Consider the following 17,564-nt stretch of genomic DNA (forward strand, 5'->3'; position numbering starts at 1 on the left):
ACTAACTGCCACGGGATTTGCCTTCGACTTCAGCAGAGTGAATTTCCTTATTAAACAAACAAGGCGAAGATCAATACTCTTGAAGATGATAACAAAATTCATTTCCTAGATAGGATTCCAAGGTATTTGACATACTAAGAGCCAGGAAAATGTGAGCCATTGTCAAGGGGAAAACCAATTAACAGAAGCAACTCCAAAATCATCCAATGCTGGGATGAGCATCTGAATGTTTTACAGCAGCTATTAAAATTATGCTCAGTGAGTGAAAAGAAAAACAGGGGTATGATGCCTAAAAGGAGAAAATCCTCAGTAGAAAAACAGACAAAAAGAAACAGATGGAAATTCTGGAACTGAAAAATAACGTACCAGTCATTAGAAATGTACCAGGTAGGCTTATTAGCAGGATGGAATCAAAGGAGAAAAGATAAAGCGAAACTGAAGTCGGGCCAATAGAAATGATCAGATTTGAAGACTACAGAAAAAAAAAAGATTGAAAAGAAAAAAGTGGACAGATCCTCACAGCCCTATGGGACAATGTCGAGATCTAACATACATGTATAATTGAAGTTCCAGAAGGAGAGGAGAGAAAACGGCACCAAAATTATTTAAAAATATAAAGGCCCGAATTTTTCCACATTTGGTGAACATAATAAGTGTACAGATTTAAAGAATTCCATAAACCCAAAGCAAGATAAAGAAAATCGGGCTAAGCGTGTACTATTCAAATTGCTAAAAAGCAATGATAAAGAAAATATCGTGCAAGAAGCCAGAGAAAAATGACCCAGTACATACGGAACAGCTTTTCAAACGAATGTTGACTTGGCACAAAAACTATGATACTGACATAGTGTGGAACGTATCTTTGTGTGCGGAAAGAACAACCCGTCAGCTCAAAATTCTATAGAGAGCAAAAACATCTTTCACTAATGACGTTGGAATGAAAACATTTTTAGATAAAGCAAAACTAGTTCTGGCAAAACTAGTAAAACCAGCAGACACACGGTATAAGACACGCTAAAGCAAATTCTCTGGGATGAAAGAAATTGCTACCAAATGGGTAATTGGATATTCTGGAAAAGTGAATACCAGCCAAGATGTAAAATTATGGCTAAATATAAAAGGCTACTTTTCCTTTTGATTTCCTTAAAGTACATGATCCTAAAAGTGAAAACCGTGATATTGTTATATAGGGTTTTAGTGGTATACCTGTTAATATATATGATGAACATAATAGGAAGGATATAGGCACATATGGGCTGAGACTTGTGTAAGATTTCTACATTTAACGTGAAATGGTATCGTATTAAGTTTAAGTAGACTCTGAAAAACGAAGGATTAAACATCAAAAAAATAATGCAAGATACCATAAATGAAGAGCACATTTCTAGAAATATTCAAATAATTTAAAAGGGAAAACGAGTCAAAGAACAAAGAATAGAGAAACAGGGGGAGACACAGAAAACAACTAATACAATAGTAGACCTGTATCCAACCTTGCCAAAAATTACAATAATTGCAATGGTCAAAGTATTATGATTCAAAGACAGGAAATGTCATAACGATATGCTGCCTATAAAAACACACTTCAAGCACAGATAGTTGCAAAGGAAATGAATGACAAAAGAGGTAGCAGGCAAATAGCCTGAGAAGGCTGACTTGGCCACATTGATATCAGATAAAACAGACTTAAAGAAAAGTTAATCATAATGATGAAAAAGTTTAATTCCCCAGGAATATACAATAATCATAAATAAGGGTGAATCCAGTAACAGTGCTCCAAAAGAATATTGTTAGAAGGTGGAGAATCGTGGGGCGCCTGATTGGCTCAGTCGGTTAAACGTCCGACTTCGGCTCAGGTCATGATCTCACGGTTCATGAGTTCGAGCTCCGCGTCCGGCTCTGGGCTGACTGGAGCCCGCTTCGGATTCTGTGTCTCCCTCTGTCTGCCCCTCTGCTGCTTGTACTCTGTCTCTCGCATTGTCTCAAAAACAAATAAACATCAAAAAAAAAAAAAAAGAAGAAGAAAGAAAGAAGATGGAGAAGGGTCAGTAAATTATCCTCCAGACTGAGAGGTCACTTTAAGACCAAAAATCAAAGCAAACCACTCCATACTATTTCCACAGAGAGTTTCTTCAAGGCAACTTACTGACCTTGGGGAATGGGATGAAGGCACAATCCAAGCACTAAGCATCTACTCTCCACCCAGTCCAGACTCACAGCTTTTATAGAGCTAGGGGCATTGCAATAAAGTCACAGGGTAGTTATCTAAAGTGACACGATCTGTGTCACTAACTAGTGGCAGGATCTCTACTAGTTGGCTGAAGTGGGGCCCTCTGCGTGCCACTGTAGGGAAAATCAGAATAGCCTTCCTGCATTCTCACTGGGACTTACGTTAATCTCCACAGCACTGGAACATAGCCCCAAGGGAGGTCATTGCAGGGCACGAACAAGATGGAGGGCCAAAGGGGCACCTGGGTGGCTCAGTCAGTTAAGTGCAAGACCTCAGCTCAGGTCAGGATCTCACGGTTCGTAAGTTCGAGCCCCACGTCGGGCTCTGTGCTGACAGTTCAGAGCCTGCAACCTGTTTCAGATTCTGTCTCTGGATGTCTCTGCCCCTCCCCTGCTTGTGCTCTGTCTCTCTGTCTCTGAAATAAATAAACATTAGAAAAAGTTTTTTTTAAAAAAAGATGAAGGGCCAAAGATAGAGTCAGTGTTGTCAGCACTCCTACAAATACGAAGCGAAAATGGACATAATTCTACAGGGAAATAAACTTGATGAGAGATTTTAACTGTCCTATCTTGACAATGGATAGAACAATATTGGCAATATTAGGGAAAAAGTAAGGTAATCTAGCCAACACTATCCACTGCCTTACTATTGGTATTTATACACCAACAATTAGAGAGTACACACTTTTTAAAATGTGCTTCATAAGTTCACCACAATAGACCATATGCTTAACCGTAAAACAGGCTTCAATAATTGAGAATAACTGAAATTACACATCTTAATTAGAAATGCATAATACGAAGATATTTAGGGACACAATACACAGGTTTAACAATATAAATGGGTCACAGAAGAAGTCACAAAGGAAGGTAGAAACTATTTCTAAGTGAATGATTGTGTATATACATTTCAACATTTGTGGGATATAACTAGCTAATTAGAGGGATACATGCAGTTTTATGTGCCCTTATTTGAAAAAAAAGAAAAGAAAATCAATCTTAAGAGTCCGACAAAAAAATTACAAGCAAATTAAAAGGAAATACTAACAATAGTAATAATAGCAAGGAAAAAACCAATGAAATAGAAATGAGGAAAATGATTGAGAAAGTGATCAAAGTAAAATGTTGTTTCTATTAAAAATTCCAGAAACTTGGTCAACCCCAACCAGACTGACAAAAGAAAAAGGACAAAGAACAAAAACTAGTAACATTGAGAGTGAAAGAGGGATTGTTAACTACAGATCCTACAGGTATTGAAATGATAATGATATAGTATTATAAATAGCTTCATGTCTTAGAAATCTTGGGGAAAAATGAATAAATTCCTTGAGAATATCATTTATCAAAACTGGCATATGATTAAAAAATCTAACTATCTCTACATCTATTAAATAAATTGAACTCATTATCATAAACCGCTACACAAATAAAATTACAGACTGAAATGGTTTCACTAGTGAATTCTATCAAATATTTGAGAAAGAAATTAATCTCATTCAGAAATTAGAGGCAGAAGAAATGCTTTCCAAATCATTTTATAAAATTACCATAACAGTCACACCAAAACCTGACAGTCACTACAGATATCCATTAAAATATCCTTCATAAACATAGATATATGTTAAAAGTATAATATTTCACAACCAAGTTGAATTTTCTCCATATGTAATGTAGGCATTAATCAATGTAAGTTACCATATTAACAGAACAACAGCAACATAAACCATTTGATTGTATCAATTCGTGTAGAAAAACTATTCAAGACTCAATCATGGTAAATACACTCAGCAAACATAGAATACAAAGGAAAACTATGAAAAATCTATAGTTAGCATCATGCGTAATGATGAAATATTGAATGTTTCCTCCTAAAATTTAGGGACAAAGCAAGGATGTATACTCCCACTACTTCTATTTAAAATTGTAAGAATAATGTAGCCAGTAAAAAAAAAAAAAAAAAAAAGGAGAAAGAAAAACAGAAAGAAAGAAAGAAAGAAGAAAGAAAAAATAAAAAAGTAAAATTTTCTCTATATGCCAGATGACTTCATTGTTTATGTGTAAAATTCTAAAGCATCTATAAAATACAGAAACTAATAAAGCAATTTACCATGGTTTTATGATGTACAAAAAGAATTTAATGTTAAAAAATCAATTGTATGTTTGTATATTAGCAACAAACATATGGAAATAAAATAAACCGATTATTGTACAATAGTATTAAAATATTAAATCGTTAACATTATATTTAATCAAGGACACGCAAAAAGTCTACACCGTAAACTAAAAACAAACTTCTAGGAAAAATTCAAGAAGACATAAATAAATACAGAGATAAACTATGGTCATGGGTTGGAAGGCTTGATATTTTTAAGATACTCTTTCTATCCATAGTGATATATAGAATCAACACAACTACAACCATTAATTTAGTAGATTAAATTTTGGTATAGGTAGACATGCAAATTCTGAAATTTATATGGAAAACCAGAGAACACAGATGTCCTAAACATCAATCATATCTAAAAGAATGAATTTAAACATTTAATACTTAAAAAGATGATAACTAAGAAAGTGTGATATGGGCATATGTATTGACAAATTGATCAATAGAAGAGCATAGACTTATAGTCTGTACAACTACTTGATTTTCAGTAGAAGTGTCAAGGGAAGAAAAAAAAAAGCCCTTTTTAGCGAGTGATGCTGGAATAATTGGATATCCACATGGAGAAAAGTAAAGTCCTACTTTCTACCACACAAAAAAGCAATTAGAGATGGAATACTGACCTCCATGTAAACGCTAAAACTATAAAGGTTTTACACGAAAGTGTTATAGAATACCTTCATGACTTCAAAGTTGAAAAATATTCCTTGGATGAGAAAAAGCAATAAGAGAAACATTGATGTTATGTTTCATTAAATTAAAAAAATCTTTTTTTATCAAAAGTACCATTAAGAAAATTAATAGGCAAGTAATAGACTTGTAAAAAATATTCAAAAAACATATCTGACAAAGTACCGGTATCCAGGATACATAAACTTTTACAACTTAGTAACAAAAATACAAGAAACTTTATAAGATGTGGGCAAAGTTTAAATAGACATTCCCCAAAGAAGTTATCCACATGGCCAATAAGCCCATCAAGAAAGTTGAAGTCATTAGATATGTTCAAATTAAAACTACAATGATGTAATACTCCATCGTCAACAGAATAGCTAAGGATATAAAGGTGGATAACATTAATTGTTGTTGAGGATGTTGAACAACTGCAATTTTCATGTTTTTGGGAGGAAAGTAAAATGGTACAATTAGTTTGGATAAAGATCTAGTATTTTCTTATAAAAACAAGCACACACCTACCCAGCAATTCTAATCCAATGTAGTTACTCAAAAGAGATGTAAATGTACGGTCATCAAAGATTCTTTTTTTTTTTCTGCAAGATGGGTGAGTATATTTACCATCATAGACCCTACACGGAAAAGCCTAGGGGTCCATCAATAGGAGACTGGATAAACTGCCCTATTCCATACAATGGAATATTTCTCAGCCATAACAAAAGAATGAACTAGTAATTTATGGAACAAGTAGATGAATCTCGAAACCATTACGTGGAATGAAAGAACCTTTACAGAAAAGGGTCCATACTGTATGTAAGACTCCATTTGTATAAAGATCCAGAACAGGCAAAGTGATCTATCACGTGGGGGGGGGGGGGGGGAATCACGTGTGTGTGTGGGGGGGAAATCTGAACGGCAGTTGCTTTTGAGGCTTGGGGGTAAGAATTTACTGCGAAGTGGGGTTAGATAACTCTCTGCCACATTAGTGCTGTCTAAGTATGACAGGCATTTGGGTTGCCTTAATGCACACATCTGTCAAAACTCAACCTATGTAGACTTTGGAATGTTTGGTTTAAATGAAAACAAAAATAAACTGTAATGAAACACATGCTGAGGCACTTGGGGGAAAAGTCAGTGTGGTCTTATTTTAAGGCATCATACGGAAGTGTCTCAAAATACGTGATGGAACAACTGGTGGGCGAGAAATGGCTACGCGGAGAGTCACGTGTTAAACACGTTTGGTAAAATGTGAGTGGTACGTGGGTTTTTACAGATTGGCCACATTTGAAATTTTTCGTAAGAAAGTGTTGAAAAAAGGAAATGAAGTACAAGTAGAAATGAGAAGGATGTCTAACATAGAGCACGAAGGATGTTAGTCAATCAGCTGATACAGATGTGGGAGAGCAAGACTTTCGAGTGCGTGCCGAGTGGAACTACTACCCGTACCTCTAGATTTCGACACTATTGTAGCCCCTGGAGGTTCTCAGTACCACGAGGTGGGGTGGGGGTGGGGGTGGGGGTGGGGGTGGGGGGCTTCTCCCCGGGGCAGAGTTTACCTTGTGGCTGAGAGACAGCCAGGCATCTCCTGAATGAAAAGAGAGGGCGGCGGAGGAGATGTGCGTTCCCGGTTGTTGAACTTCTCTTCCGATCCTTCTCTTCCACCATCGCAGAGGTGAGGTGAGGCGGTGGAAAGAGCCGGGAGACTGCTCCAAGGAGTCTTCCTCCGAAAGAGAGAACTAGAGTTTGCAAAGACGCGGAAGGCCTCAGGTCCCTTAAGGAGCTCACCTTGTTAAAGGGGCTGAAGCTGTCTCGATAGTTGGCTCCATCCCACATTCCTTAGGGGCTTACATCCACCCAAGGTAACCTTTATTTTTGAATAGATCGTAAGCCAGCTTGCGCAAAATCAGATAGGCCGGTATGGGGCATAGGCTTTAAATTCAGATATTCAGTGAACATGATACGGATTGGGCAGCCAAGAGAGTAAATTCCTGATAACAGAATAATTCTCCCCAAACGAAGACTTGGGGGGAACTTAGCATTCGTTGGCAGGAAGCGTGAAAAGTATTCGGGACCAAGGGGAGCAAATCGGCAGAATAGCAAAGCAGAGAAGGCAGGTGAGATTTAGGAATAAATATTAAGAGAGATCGAAAGAAACGGAGCGCAACAAAACACAGGTGGATGACGTGGCTAAGCGGTCCCTGCTTGCTTACAGTTGGCACCAGACAAGAGGGAGTAAAAATGTGACTGGTAAATGCCTCAATCCTCATGAGCTGCTCTGATGGGACGCTCCAAATTGGGAAGCTTATCAACAATAGAAATCGAATTGTCAGAGTTCTGGAGGCAGAAAGCAGGAGGTCAAGGGGCTAGCGTGGTTGGGTGAGGGCCTTCTTCCTGGTGCATAGCCAGGGCCTTCTCCCTTGTCCTCACGTGGTGCAAGGGACGAGGGAGCTCTCTGGATCCTCTTTTGTAAGGCACCATCCCGTTCATGAAGGTTCCACCTCCCAAAAACCCCGCCTTCTAACAACCTTTGGGGATTAGGATTTCAACATATGAACATGGGGGACACATTCAGACCATAACAGGTGGACAGGACCTGGTGGTGGTGGTGGGGGGGGGGGAGACAGGTGTTGATCACCCAGAAGTTTGGCCTCAAAAAGACGTAAGGCTACACTAATCACCCAGATCCTTGACCCTGTCACCCAATAGCCTCCTAATGAAGAGTGGGGGAACACAGCTCTTATGAGGACAACACACCCCTGTCACCATGAAGAAGTGTCCTTCATATTTTTATTTATTTATTTATTTATTTATTTATTTATTTATTTATTAATGTTGATTTATTTTTGAAAGAGAAAGAGACAAAGTGTGAGCCGGGGAGGGCCAGAGAGAGAGAGGGAGACACAGAATCCGAAGAGGGTCCAGGCTCCGAGCTGTTGGCACAGAGCACGACCCGGGGCTCCAACCCACGAACCGTGAGATCACGACCAGAGCCAAAGTCTGACGCTCCACCGACGGAGCCACCCAGGCTCTCCGTAGAAGTGTCCTTTTTCTACTTGTTGTACCGGGGGCACCACGTCGTGTGCAGCCAACCCCAACAATCCTCTTGTGAATGGAAATCTCAGGGACTCACATGTGGCTCATTAGACTGCATGTGCCCTGAAATAGGGGAGACGTGTCCCTGACTGTTTTAGCAAGTTGTGTTCAAAGGGAGAGCAGCCCACGCTTAATCTCTGTTTGCTGTAGCTGCCAGCACATATTACAACATATAAAGGAGGCAGGCAGCTGAATTATAAGTGAATCCCTTTCTTCGAAAATGACATCTCAGTGTAGCCTGCCAAAAGAACGGCAGTGATACTAAGTCAAGGCGAGGGAGGAAAGCTGCAGAACAGAGGGGGCCTCCTTTCACGTCCTGTGTGAAGCAGGAGGGTTTTGGCAACCAAGCGGTTAACCTGAATTTACCTGGGGTAGTGATGGGGAGCGGATCTTTAATCAGCATAATCATACCTAAGCATGGGAGGTATAGACCTTCGGGCTGAGATCCGCATTTACGGGCTTTGGGGGGAAGGGTACAATCTGTGCCGATAAAGAACACAAAGGTTGCCAAAAATGAATTCTGGAAAACTGAATTCAAGGAGCTTTCACTGGAAGGCCATCATAAGCAGTCCCTGTGGGTGATGAGGAAGACTTGGACCCACCTTATACTCGCTTACCATTTGACCGTGACGTTGGGGCCCCACCATGAATGTCCCCCTCTTCAGTTAAGGGGCTGTTTAATCAGTTGGGTGGAGAACATCTGACACAGGAAGTGGATGCAGAGGCAGAATTAGGAGAAGAAACACGTGTGTCAGAAAAGGACAGAAACAGGACTGGGCAGTGGGAGCCCTGCAGCCACAATGCAGACTGACGATGCTTCTGTCAGCCCCAAGAAGGTGCTCTGGAGCGAAGCATGCCCCTGTGCCTGACCAGCCTTGGCCAGAAATGACTAAGTCCTTGCTCAGTGCCTGGAGGGAGCCCTGAGCATAACTGGAGGTGGGGCCTGAAGGAACAAACAGCTGAAGGTCATCAGCTAACCATAGTCCTCACAAGAAGACGGTCCTGCAGAGGGATTTGAGAGGCACATCTCTGCGTATTCATAATCCCGGAGCACAGATAAGGGCCATCTTAGAGCCTGATGAGAGAGAGTAGGCTACCAGAGGACTCTCTTCAGCTGTTCACCCAGAGACAAAAGCAGACCATGACTGGTCCCCAGGAGTCATAAATGAACATGGACTATAAGACCCTGAAAGATCCTCACAGAGCACTAGTTCAGCACCACTGAGAAGGTAGTTGAGCTAAAGAAGATCGCTGAACATCCCCAGTTGGAGGAGGAAGGGACAGACTAACATTTTACCTTGAGTGTAGCTGGGCTTTGCAGATTCATGGATGCTAGGAACTGGGGGGATTATGGTTATAAAGCAGGCAGGACTCACTCCCATCCACTTGCGTGAGTGATCCGCTCGGTGCCTCTTCTTCAGCAGGGGAGGCCGTAAACATAATGCTGCTTTGAAGTATGGAGAGTTCTCATAACTCTGGGGGAGTCAAGGATGCCAGCACACAACACCAAAAGAGTTTCCATCTTTCTTCTCAGGTAAGATTCCCAGGAATGGTAACCAATGGGAAACCTTAGGGCCAGGATGGATGGAATCAGCTGTGTAAACTCAGGGAAGCAACACCTTCCTTGGAAAACACATTATCCCGGGCTCATAGGACATCCAACAAGGTTTTGCCTTTTGATTTGTCTTATGTTTAAGCAATTTCTCACTAAGTTCCATGATTACCAGAAAAGTGTGACAATCAGAACGCATGGTCAAAATAGTATATGAGTGCCTTGGCTGTTGATCTAGAATATTCAACAGTATTAAAGAAGATGAATAGCATCACTTTGAAATGTAGTCTCTAAAGATGGGGCTGACAGAAAATCAAAACAAAAGGGGTGTTTTGGGTTAAATTAGCTAAAATATTTCATTTTAGCACCATTTTTATTATACAACGTTGGGCAAATTCTTGCCCTTTATTTTTAGAATTATTAGGGAAGAAAAATAGGCGTTAAATATTGTGCCTGTTCTGTTGACTTTGAGAAATGAGCATCAAAAAAATTTCCCAGGTTCCAACAGCCATGGGGACTTTCTGAAAGATAAACATTTTTCTACTTCGCACCCACCAGTAGGATTTCGTATCCTGTTGACGGACCTTGTTCTTAGAAACAACCTCTACTATGTTTGAGTTGCAGTAAACTCTGCTCCTTCCTCCAATTCCTGTATCTTTCCACATCCTCTGTCTTTCTACTTCTTATCTGTTTCCTTCACTGTCATTGGGTGCCTTCCATATACATCACATGGAACGTTCAATCCTGATGGGGAACTTGGATTACGGTAACAGTATCCCCATTGTAGAGATGGCAAAATTGAGACTCAGCAAGTCTGAGATGTATGCTCACATCTCTTCCTGCCATATCATTACCCTCTGTTTGATTTGTCTTTATGAATCTCCATTTATAAAAGGAGACCCACTAAATAAAATTTATAGTGTCACGCTGGCAATTTATTTAAATATTTTCCTGATGTAGGGTTGTGGGGTTTTTTTTTAAACCGATATTGGAAATTAATAATGTGACTGGTGAGTAGTGAAAAAATCAAACTTAAAGGAAGAAGAAGAAAGAAAAGCAGAAGATGAGTTGGTCTAAAATGAAAGAGGTACTCAAGGAAATTAAAAGCTGGCACATGCACATTACTAAATGAAAGAAACCAATCTGGGGAGGCTACATAGTGTATGACCCCAACTCTATGAGGTTCTGGAAAATTGAAAATCTATAGAGATAGTAAAACAGATCAGTGGTTTGCCATACAGGCTTGGGATGGGAAGATGAAGAGGTGGAACATGGGATTTTAGGGCAGTGAAACTCTTCTGTGTGATACCGTAATGGTGAATGCATGGTGTTAACGTGTTTGGCAAAACCCATAGAACCCTAGAACACAAAGAATGAACTCTGGTGCAAGCTCCAGACTTCAGTTAATGATGATGTACCAATCTGGTTCATCATCAGTTGTAACAAATGTGCCTCACCAACACAAGAGGTTAATAATAGGGGAGTCTGGGAGCACCTGGGTGGCTCAGTCAGTTGAGCGTCCGACTTTGGCTCAAGTCATGATCTCGCAGTTCGTGAGTTCGAGTCCCGCGTCGGGCTCTGTGCCCACAGCTCACAGATCCTGGAGCCTTCTTTGGATTCTGTATCTCCCTCTCTCTCTGCCCCTCCCCTGCTCACGCTCTGCCTCTCTCTCTCTTAAAGATAAACAAACATTTAAAAAAATAAAAAAATAATAGGGGAGTCTGCGGGACCAGGGGAGAGAGCGAGGTGATGGGAACTCCATACTTTCTGCCCAATTTTTTGTAAACCTAAAACTGCCTTAGAAAATAAAGTCTATTATTTTTTTTAAAGGACTTCCTTAAATAATAGCTGGTCCAGGAAGAAGGACGGCTAAATGTCCAGATGTCAAAATATACCCTAATTTTAGGATGTATTTTAAAGTTGCTAGATAGGCTGCCTGTTAAATATCCGAGTCCCAAAGAATAATGCCAAGTGGCTTTAAATCATGAACAAAGAACAAAGAGAAACGATTCTAATACAAATTTCCATTTTTCTCTATTCACTGCAGACAGAATGCTCATGCCTTTAAGTCATGGGCAGATGGGCTCAGTGACAGGCGGTGGGTATTCATATGTGCAGGACTGAATCTCATTACACTCTAACAAGAAGATCATAATGGAGACAATCAAAACCAAGTCTGGCTAATCATATGCAAGAGGCACTGATTTTTTTTTTTTTTTTTTTTTAACTCAGGGCAGGGACATTTTCATGCAATCTGAGAAATCTGATGATGAATGTTACTTTCATTATCTTTTATTTCCTTTGTCCTTTAAAAATCTAAGTGAACCAATGCAATTTAAAAATTAATTTCCAGTTGCATTACAGTTATTTTATTATTGAGTTTTCCCTCAATATTACATAGAGGAGACCGTCTCTTTTTCTTGTTTATTATTGTTATTATCTTGCCAGAAGTCCTTTAAAATCTCTGTTGTAAAGAACATTCTACCTCTTAAAATATGTGCAATCAATAAAGAAAAGAATCTCAGTGTAACCCACCAGTATCACCATCAACAAACTCACCGAATCTCAATACGTAGCAAATTACACAGGCTGCTATTTCAGTTTATAATGTGAACTACATAGCACGGACGAGACTTATTTCAAAATGCATTGAAAATAGTGTAATCTCATATATTTTGTGGGCTGCATTTAATTAAGCATATGCATCCATTCAAGACCATTTGGGGAGCAGAAGTAGTGAGATGTTTGTTATTTTCAAAATTATCAGTAACTTGAAAAGTCCCTGTCTATTTTAAAATGATCACTCCGTGGCCTGTAAACTTTCTGGGACAGGTGGGATTTCAGGCAACTCTTTCATCCCTAAAAGGGAACAAGCTTAGTAAACCTGAAAAGGCCAACACACCAAGTGCTGTGAAGATATATGAAAGAAATTGAGTTAATAAATCACAAGAGAGGTAAAGGGATGACGGATGCTTCTCAGGTAACTGAGGGCTCCGGCAGGATGTCAGGGGCTGATGGTGTAAGTGAGGCTGGTGGACACTGAAAACAGAAGACCCTGTTGAGCATCCGTTACACCCAACGTGTTGAGGTAGGGTGGGGGTGAGATAGGGGTTCGTTTATGCAAGAAGACAGACAATTCGGCAAAGTCTCTTGAAACCAACTGACAGAAATGCCAGGTAAAGTGACGCAAACATTATTTTCGATGCATAGCTGAGGTGTCAAGGAAGAAGGGGAACACCGTGAACAGTTTCCCTGGAGGTACGTCAGGGAGGGACAGTGCCCAAAGTTGGGGACTGGGCTGTCATTTCTTTCTGGAGCCAAGAACAGAGGGCTTCAGCCTGCATAAAGTGGGTCACAATTAAGAAAGCATCTGTATCTGGGACACCTGGGTGGTTCAGTCAGGTGAGTGTCCGACTCTTGACTTTGGCTCAGGTCATGATCTCGTGGTTCGTGGGATCAAGCCTACATCGGGCTCCTCACTGTGTGGAGCCTTCTTGGGATTCTCTCTTCCTCTCTCTCTACCCCTACGCCTCTCTCAAAATAAATAAAGAAACATTTTTTAAAAATTTTTTAAAAAAAGAAAAACAAGAAAGCATCTGTACCCTCGAGGAAAATAACCCAGCTAATGAATTTGTTCGTCCACGTGAAAAATCAAGGAACAACCTTGTCTACCCTTTGCCAGCTTCAGGAGAAAAGATGCTTCTAAATCCCAGCCTGCAAATATGAATAAAAATTTTTTAAAAAATTTTTAAAAAGGGGGTGCCCAGGTGGTTTAGTCAGTTAAGCTTCGGCTCAGGTCATGATTTCATGGTTTGTGAGTTTGAGTCCCATGTCGGGCTCTGTGCTGACAGCTTGGAGCCTGAAGCCTGCTTTGGATTCTGTGTCTCCCTCTCTCTGCCCCACCCCACTTGCACTCTGTCTCTCTCAAAAATGAATAAGCGTTAAAAAATTTTTTTAAATAAATCCCAACCCTGACCAGGAAGGTGGTTTGGAGTAGGAAAACACAAATATCTGCTCCAGGAAAGCAGAATACCGGAAATGTACATAAAACAGGTTTCCTAGGCCTGTGGAGATACTCCCAGGCATTGGCAAAAGAAAAGGCAAGACTGCCTCCAATCCATGCCACGAGGATTCCCAGACAAAGCTCTTTTAATTTAGGTCCCCAATTCAAAATTCTAAAACATGCAGGAGACCAAGCCTCCATAAGCAAGAAACAGCATATGCAAAAAAGTAGGAATAGAAACTTGAGAATGTCCAGTAAAATGATCACGCAGTAGAAACTATGAAACAGATGAAAAATGTTCAAAAGTATTTATAAAAGCTGCTGAGATCATCAGAAAAATGACACCATAACAAATGACTAGATCAATTAAAAATAATAATAGATGTGCCAGAAGTTAAATAAAGCAGAGTCACTTAAATTCAAATCTTAATGGATGAATAAAATTGTAGATTAGATACAGCTGAAGAAAGAATCGGTAAGAAGGAAAATTCATCTAGACAGCGGTTCTCAATCTTGGCAACATATCCGAATCTCCTGAAAAATTTCAAAATGCCAGCGTCCAGACAACACTCCACACCAATGAGATCAAAATCACTGAAGAAAAGATGTAGGCAGTCCTGTTTTAAAAGTTCCATAAATGAGAACAGTGTGAGGCGGTTCTAGTAGGAGCTTCCTTAGAAATAGCATAGAAGAAATTGGTTAATGGAAATAGCATGATCCAGAGGGAAACACCTCCTCACACACACCTGAAGCTTATTGTAGTTCTGTATCTTTTGAGCGCCTTTTCTATGCCAGACACCAGATAAAAAGATAAATGAGACACAAAAATTCAGAATTTCAAGGTGCATCATTAAGCACAGTTACCACAATATCCAAACCTACCAATGTGTTGTTTTCACTAGGAAATTAGATGGGAGCTGAAATTTTGCCGTAACCTGGAGAATTGCATGCAATAGAGGGCAATTCAGAAGTCTCCATCCATTGGGGTATGCCTGTAAAACTAGTTTTTGTGTATTTTCCCCACCACCTGCTCCCAGCTGTGTTGTACTGAACCGCTTCAGGCTTCCGTCTGCCTCAATCTTCGCTCCTGCCCTGGGAGGTCACAACAGCAACTGAGCTGCCCCGCGAATGTGGCCAACTTTCTGGAGTCTTCACTAGTAGTCTTTTCGGACTCCCCTTGCCTGTGGGATCTTAGCCCCTCTCCTATGGGGAAAGGAAGGACTAGCCTCTCGACGAGCTTAGTGAACTCACCCCTTTGACCCAGTCTCTTGTAAAGTACCTGGTGATGGCAGTTAAATGTGGGGCAGAGTGGTTTGTAGTAGGGTCTGAACAGAGCCTTTCAGGACATCTGTGGGAAAGTGGATGAGCCCCAGTGGTGATGACTCCATAATTACAGAATGTGCTATCATATGGATTAAGCCATAGCCTGAGTATGGGGTCAGTGGAAACATCTCACTTCACAAGATGCATGGGAATAACATGAATGGTACTTCAGCAGCCCAAACTTAAAAATAAATTAAAAATGAACACAGCCTTAAAAATAAACTTACAATGAAAAAAAATTAATAGACCTTTCCCCCTTGCCACCCCCTTTCACACAATTAATAATTCATAGCACCTATTTTTTAAAATAAGCATTTTGCGGGGCGCCTGGGTGGCTCAGTCGGTTAAGCGGCCGACTTCGGCTCAGGTCATGATCTCGCAGTCAGTGAATTCAAGCCCCGCATCGGGCTCTGTGCTGACAGCTCAGAGCCTGGAGCCTGTTTCAGATTCTGTGTCTCCCTCTCTCTGACCCTCCCCTGTTCATGCTCTGTCTCTCTCTGTCTCAAAAATAAATAAACGTTAAAAAAAATTAAAAAAAAAATAAAATAAAATAAGCATTTTGCTTGATATACTTTTTTCAATAAACCTTTAGAATCCTGAAATGATGAGAAATCCCAGTATTTCAGAACTATCTTTTAGAATGAATTTCATCATAAAGTTTAAAATGTTGCCAATATTTAAGCATCAGACTGTGATATTAATATCTTCCTATTCACTATAGTTAGTATTGATTAAATAATTCTCATTATAGATGATGTGACAAAACACGTCTCATTAGATATAAAGCTACAGAGCCCTAACTCCTGCCATTTTCTGCATTGTACTGCCACCTACCGGCTCGTTTTATTATGGTACATTAGCTAGAACGGTCTATCTGCCATTACCAGTAGGGTCATTAAAAAAAATCAGAACAAAGACAATCGAGACATTAGCACATGCCCACAATTATACCCCACTGTTCATCTATCTTGACAAAAGACTCACAAAGTTATTTTTTTTAATCCAATAAAAAAGAAAAATCCCAATAATTTTATTAACCTTGTTGGGTTATTTAATAAAACCAAACAGCATCATATATTTTCTAATATTAAAACAAATTATAATGAGAGAGAGGATTCCTAGAAATCATTTCTTTAAATTTGTCATTCTACATATGAGGAAACCTACATCCAGAAAGAAAAACACTCTATAATCATTTGTTGAAGACCTCATAGCTAGTTGGTAAATTCAGAGGAAAACCCCAGGAATTGTGACTCATGGCTGGAGATTTTTCTGCAATTTGGCTTTACTAGCTAAGAAAACTGTCTCACTACTTTATTGGAAAAAGCATCAGGAAGTCATGGAAATGATTAGATGAGACATGAGGGAAATTCAATCATCATCTTATGGAATAAAATTAAAGGTCCCATGAAACAAAACTATATGGACAAAGAGGTTTGATGTGTGGAGAGCAAAAGGAGTCTTGTAAGGACGTAAATTCAAGATTTTATGTCATCAGCTCAAAGTGAAACTCATTAGTGTCACATAAGCAATATTTTCACTAAGACAAAAGATATATATATATATGTGTGTGTGTGTGTGTATGTATATATATGTATATATATATATATATATATATATAATTGTTGTATTTTTAGATATGTGAAAGAGAGATATTTTGTAAGCCCTAGGAATTATATAGGAAAAACATAGCTAGGTTGAATTACCTTTGGTTTTAATACCTGATCCTACAGAGAGAGAGAGAGAGAGAGAGAGAGAAATGGCCAAGAGCAGTTTTCCCTTTTATTTTTTCAATTTTATGTTCAATTTCATCACAATTTCTCAATATAAAAACATGCTACAGTTTCTTGAGGTTTTTAAAAATTATTTTTTAGTGTTAAATCATGTGTGAAATTGGCAATTCCAAGTCTTATTCACAGAATGGTCTGAGCAGCCCTTTTACTAGAATAACTGAGAAAATATTACTGAAGTTATTATTTTTCCTTAACCATTTTGGAAAATCCCAAATTGAAAGAGGTGATAGTTTTTAGAAGTAATTAAGTATACAATCGAGCAGGAATGAGCTTATATTTAAAAATTCCAAATGTGCTTTAAAAAGATGAAGGTTTTCTGCTGCTTGGATATGATAACTAAATTAGAAGCAAACAGACAAACGAGTACAAATAACTTTAACTGTGGTCCCATCATAAAAAGAAGGGTTAAATATAAGACGCTCTTCGCTACAATAAAGCACCTAAAGATGAAAGGAGAAGAAAATTTCTCTTGGAACTGAGATCATTAGCATCACCTGGGGATTTAGTTAAGCGAGGTAAATGATCGGGCCTAATGGAAACATCCTGAATCAGAAATGCTCAGAATGGGGCCCAGAAATGTGTGTTGACACATGCTCTTCAGGTGATTCACCCGAGCTTGAGAAGCAACAATCTAGTCCGACGAAAGACCCTGTTCTGTTTTTGTCTTCAGGTAGTTTCCCCCTAAAGAGCAAAACCTCAGTATTAACACCTATTGGATCAGCTATCAATTTATCA

This window comes from Neofelis nebulosa, chromosome 2, assembly GCF_028018385.1.
Source record: "Neofelis nebulosa isolate mNeoNeb1 chromosome 2, mNeoNeb1.pri, whole genome shotgun sequence".
Lineage (NCBI taxonomy): Eukaryota > Metazoa > Chordata > Mammalia > Carnivora > Felidae > Neofelis > Neofelis nebulosa.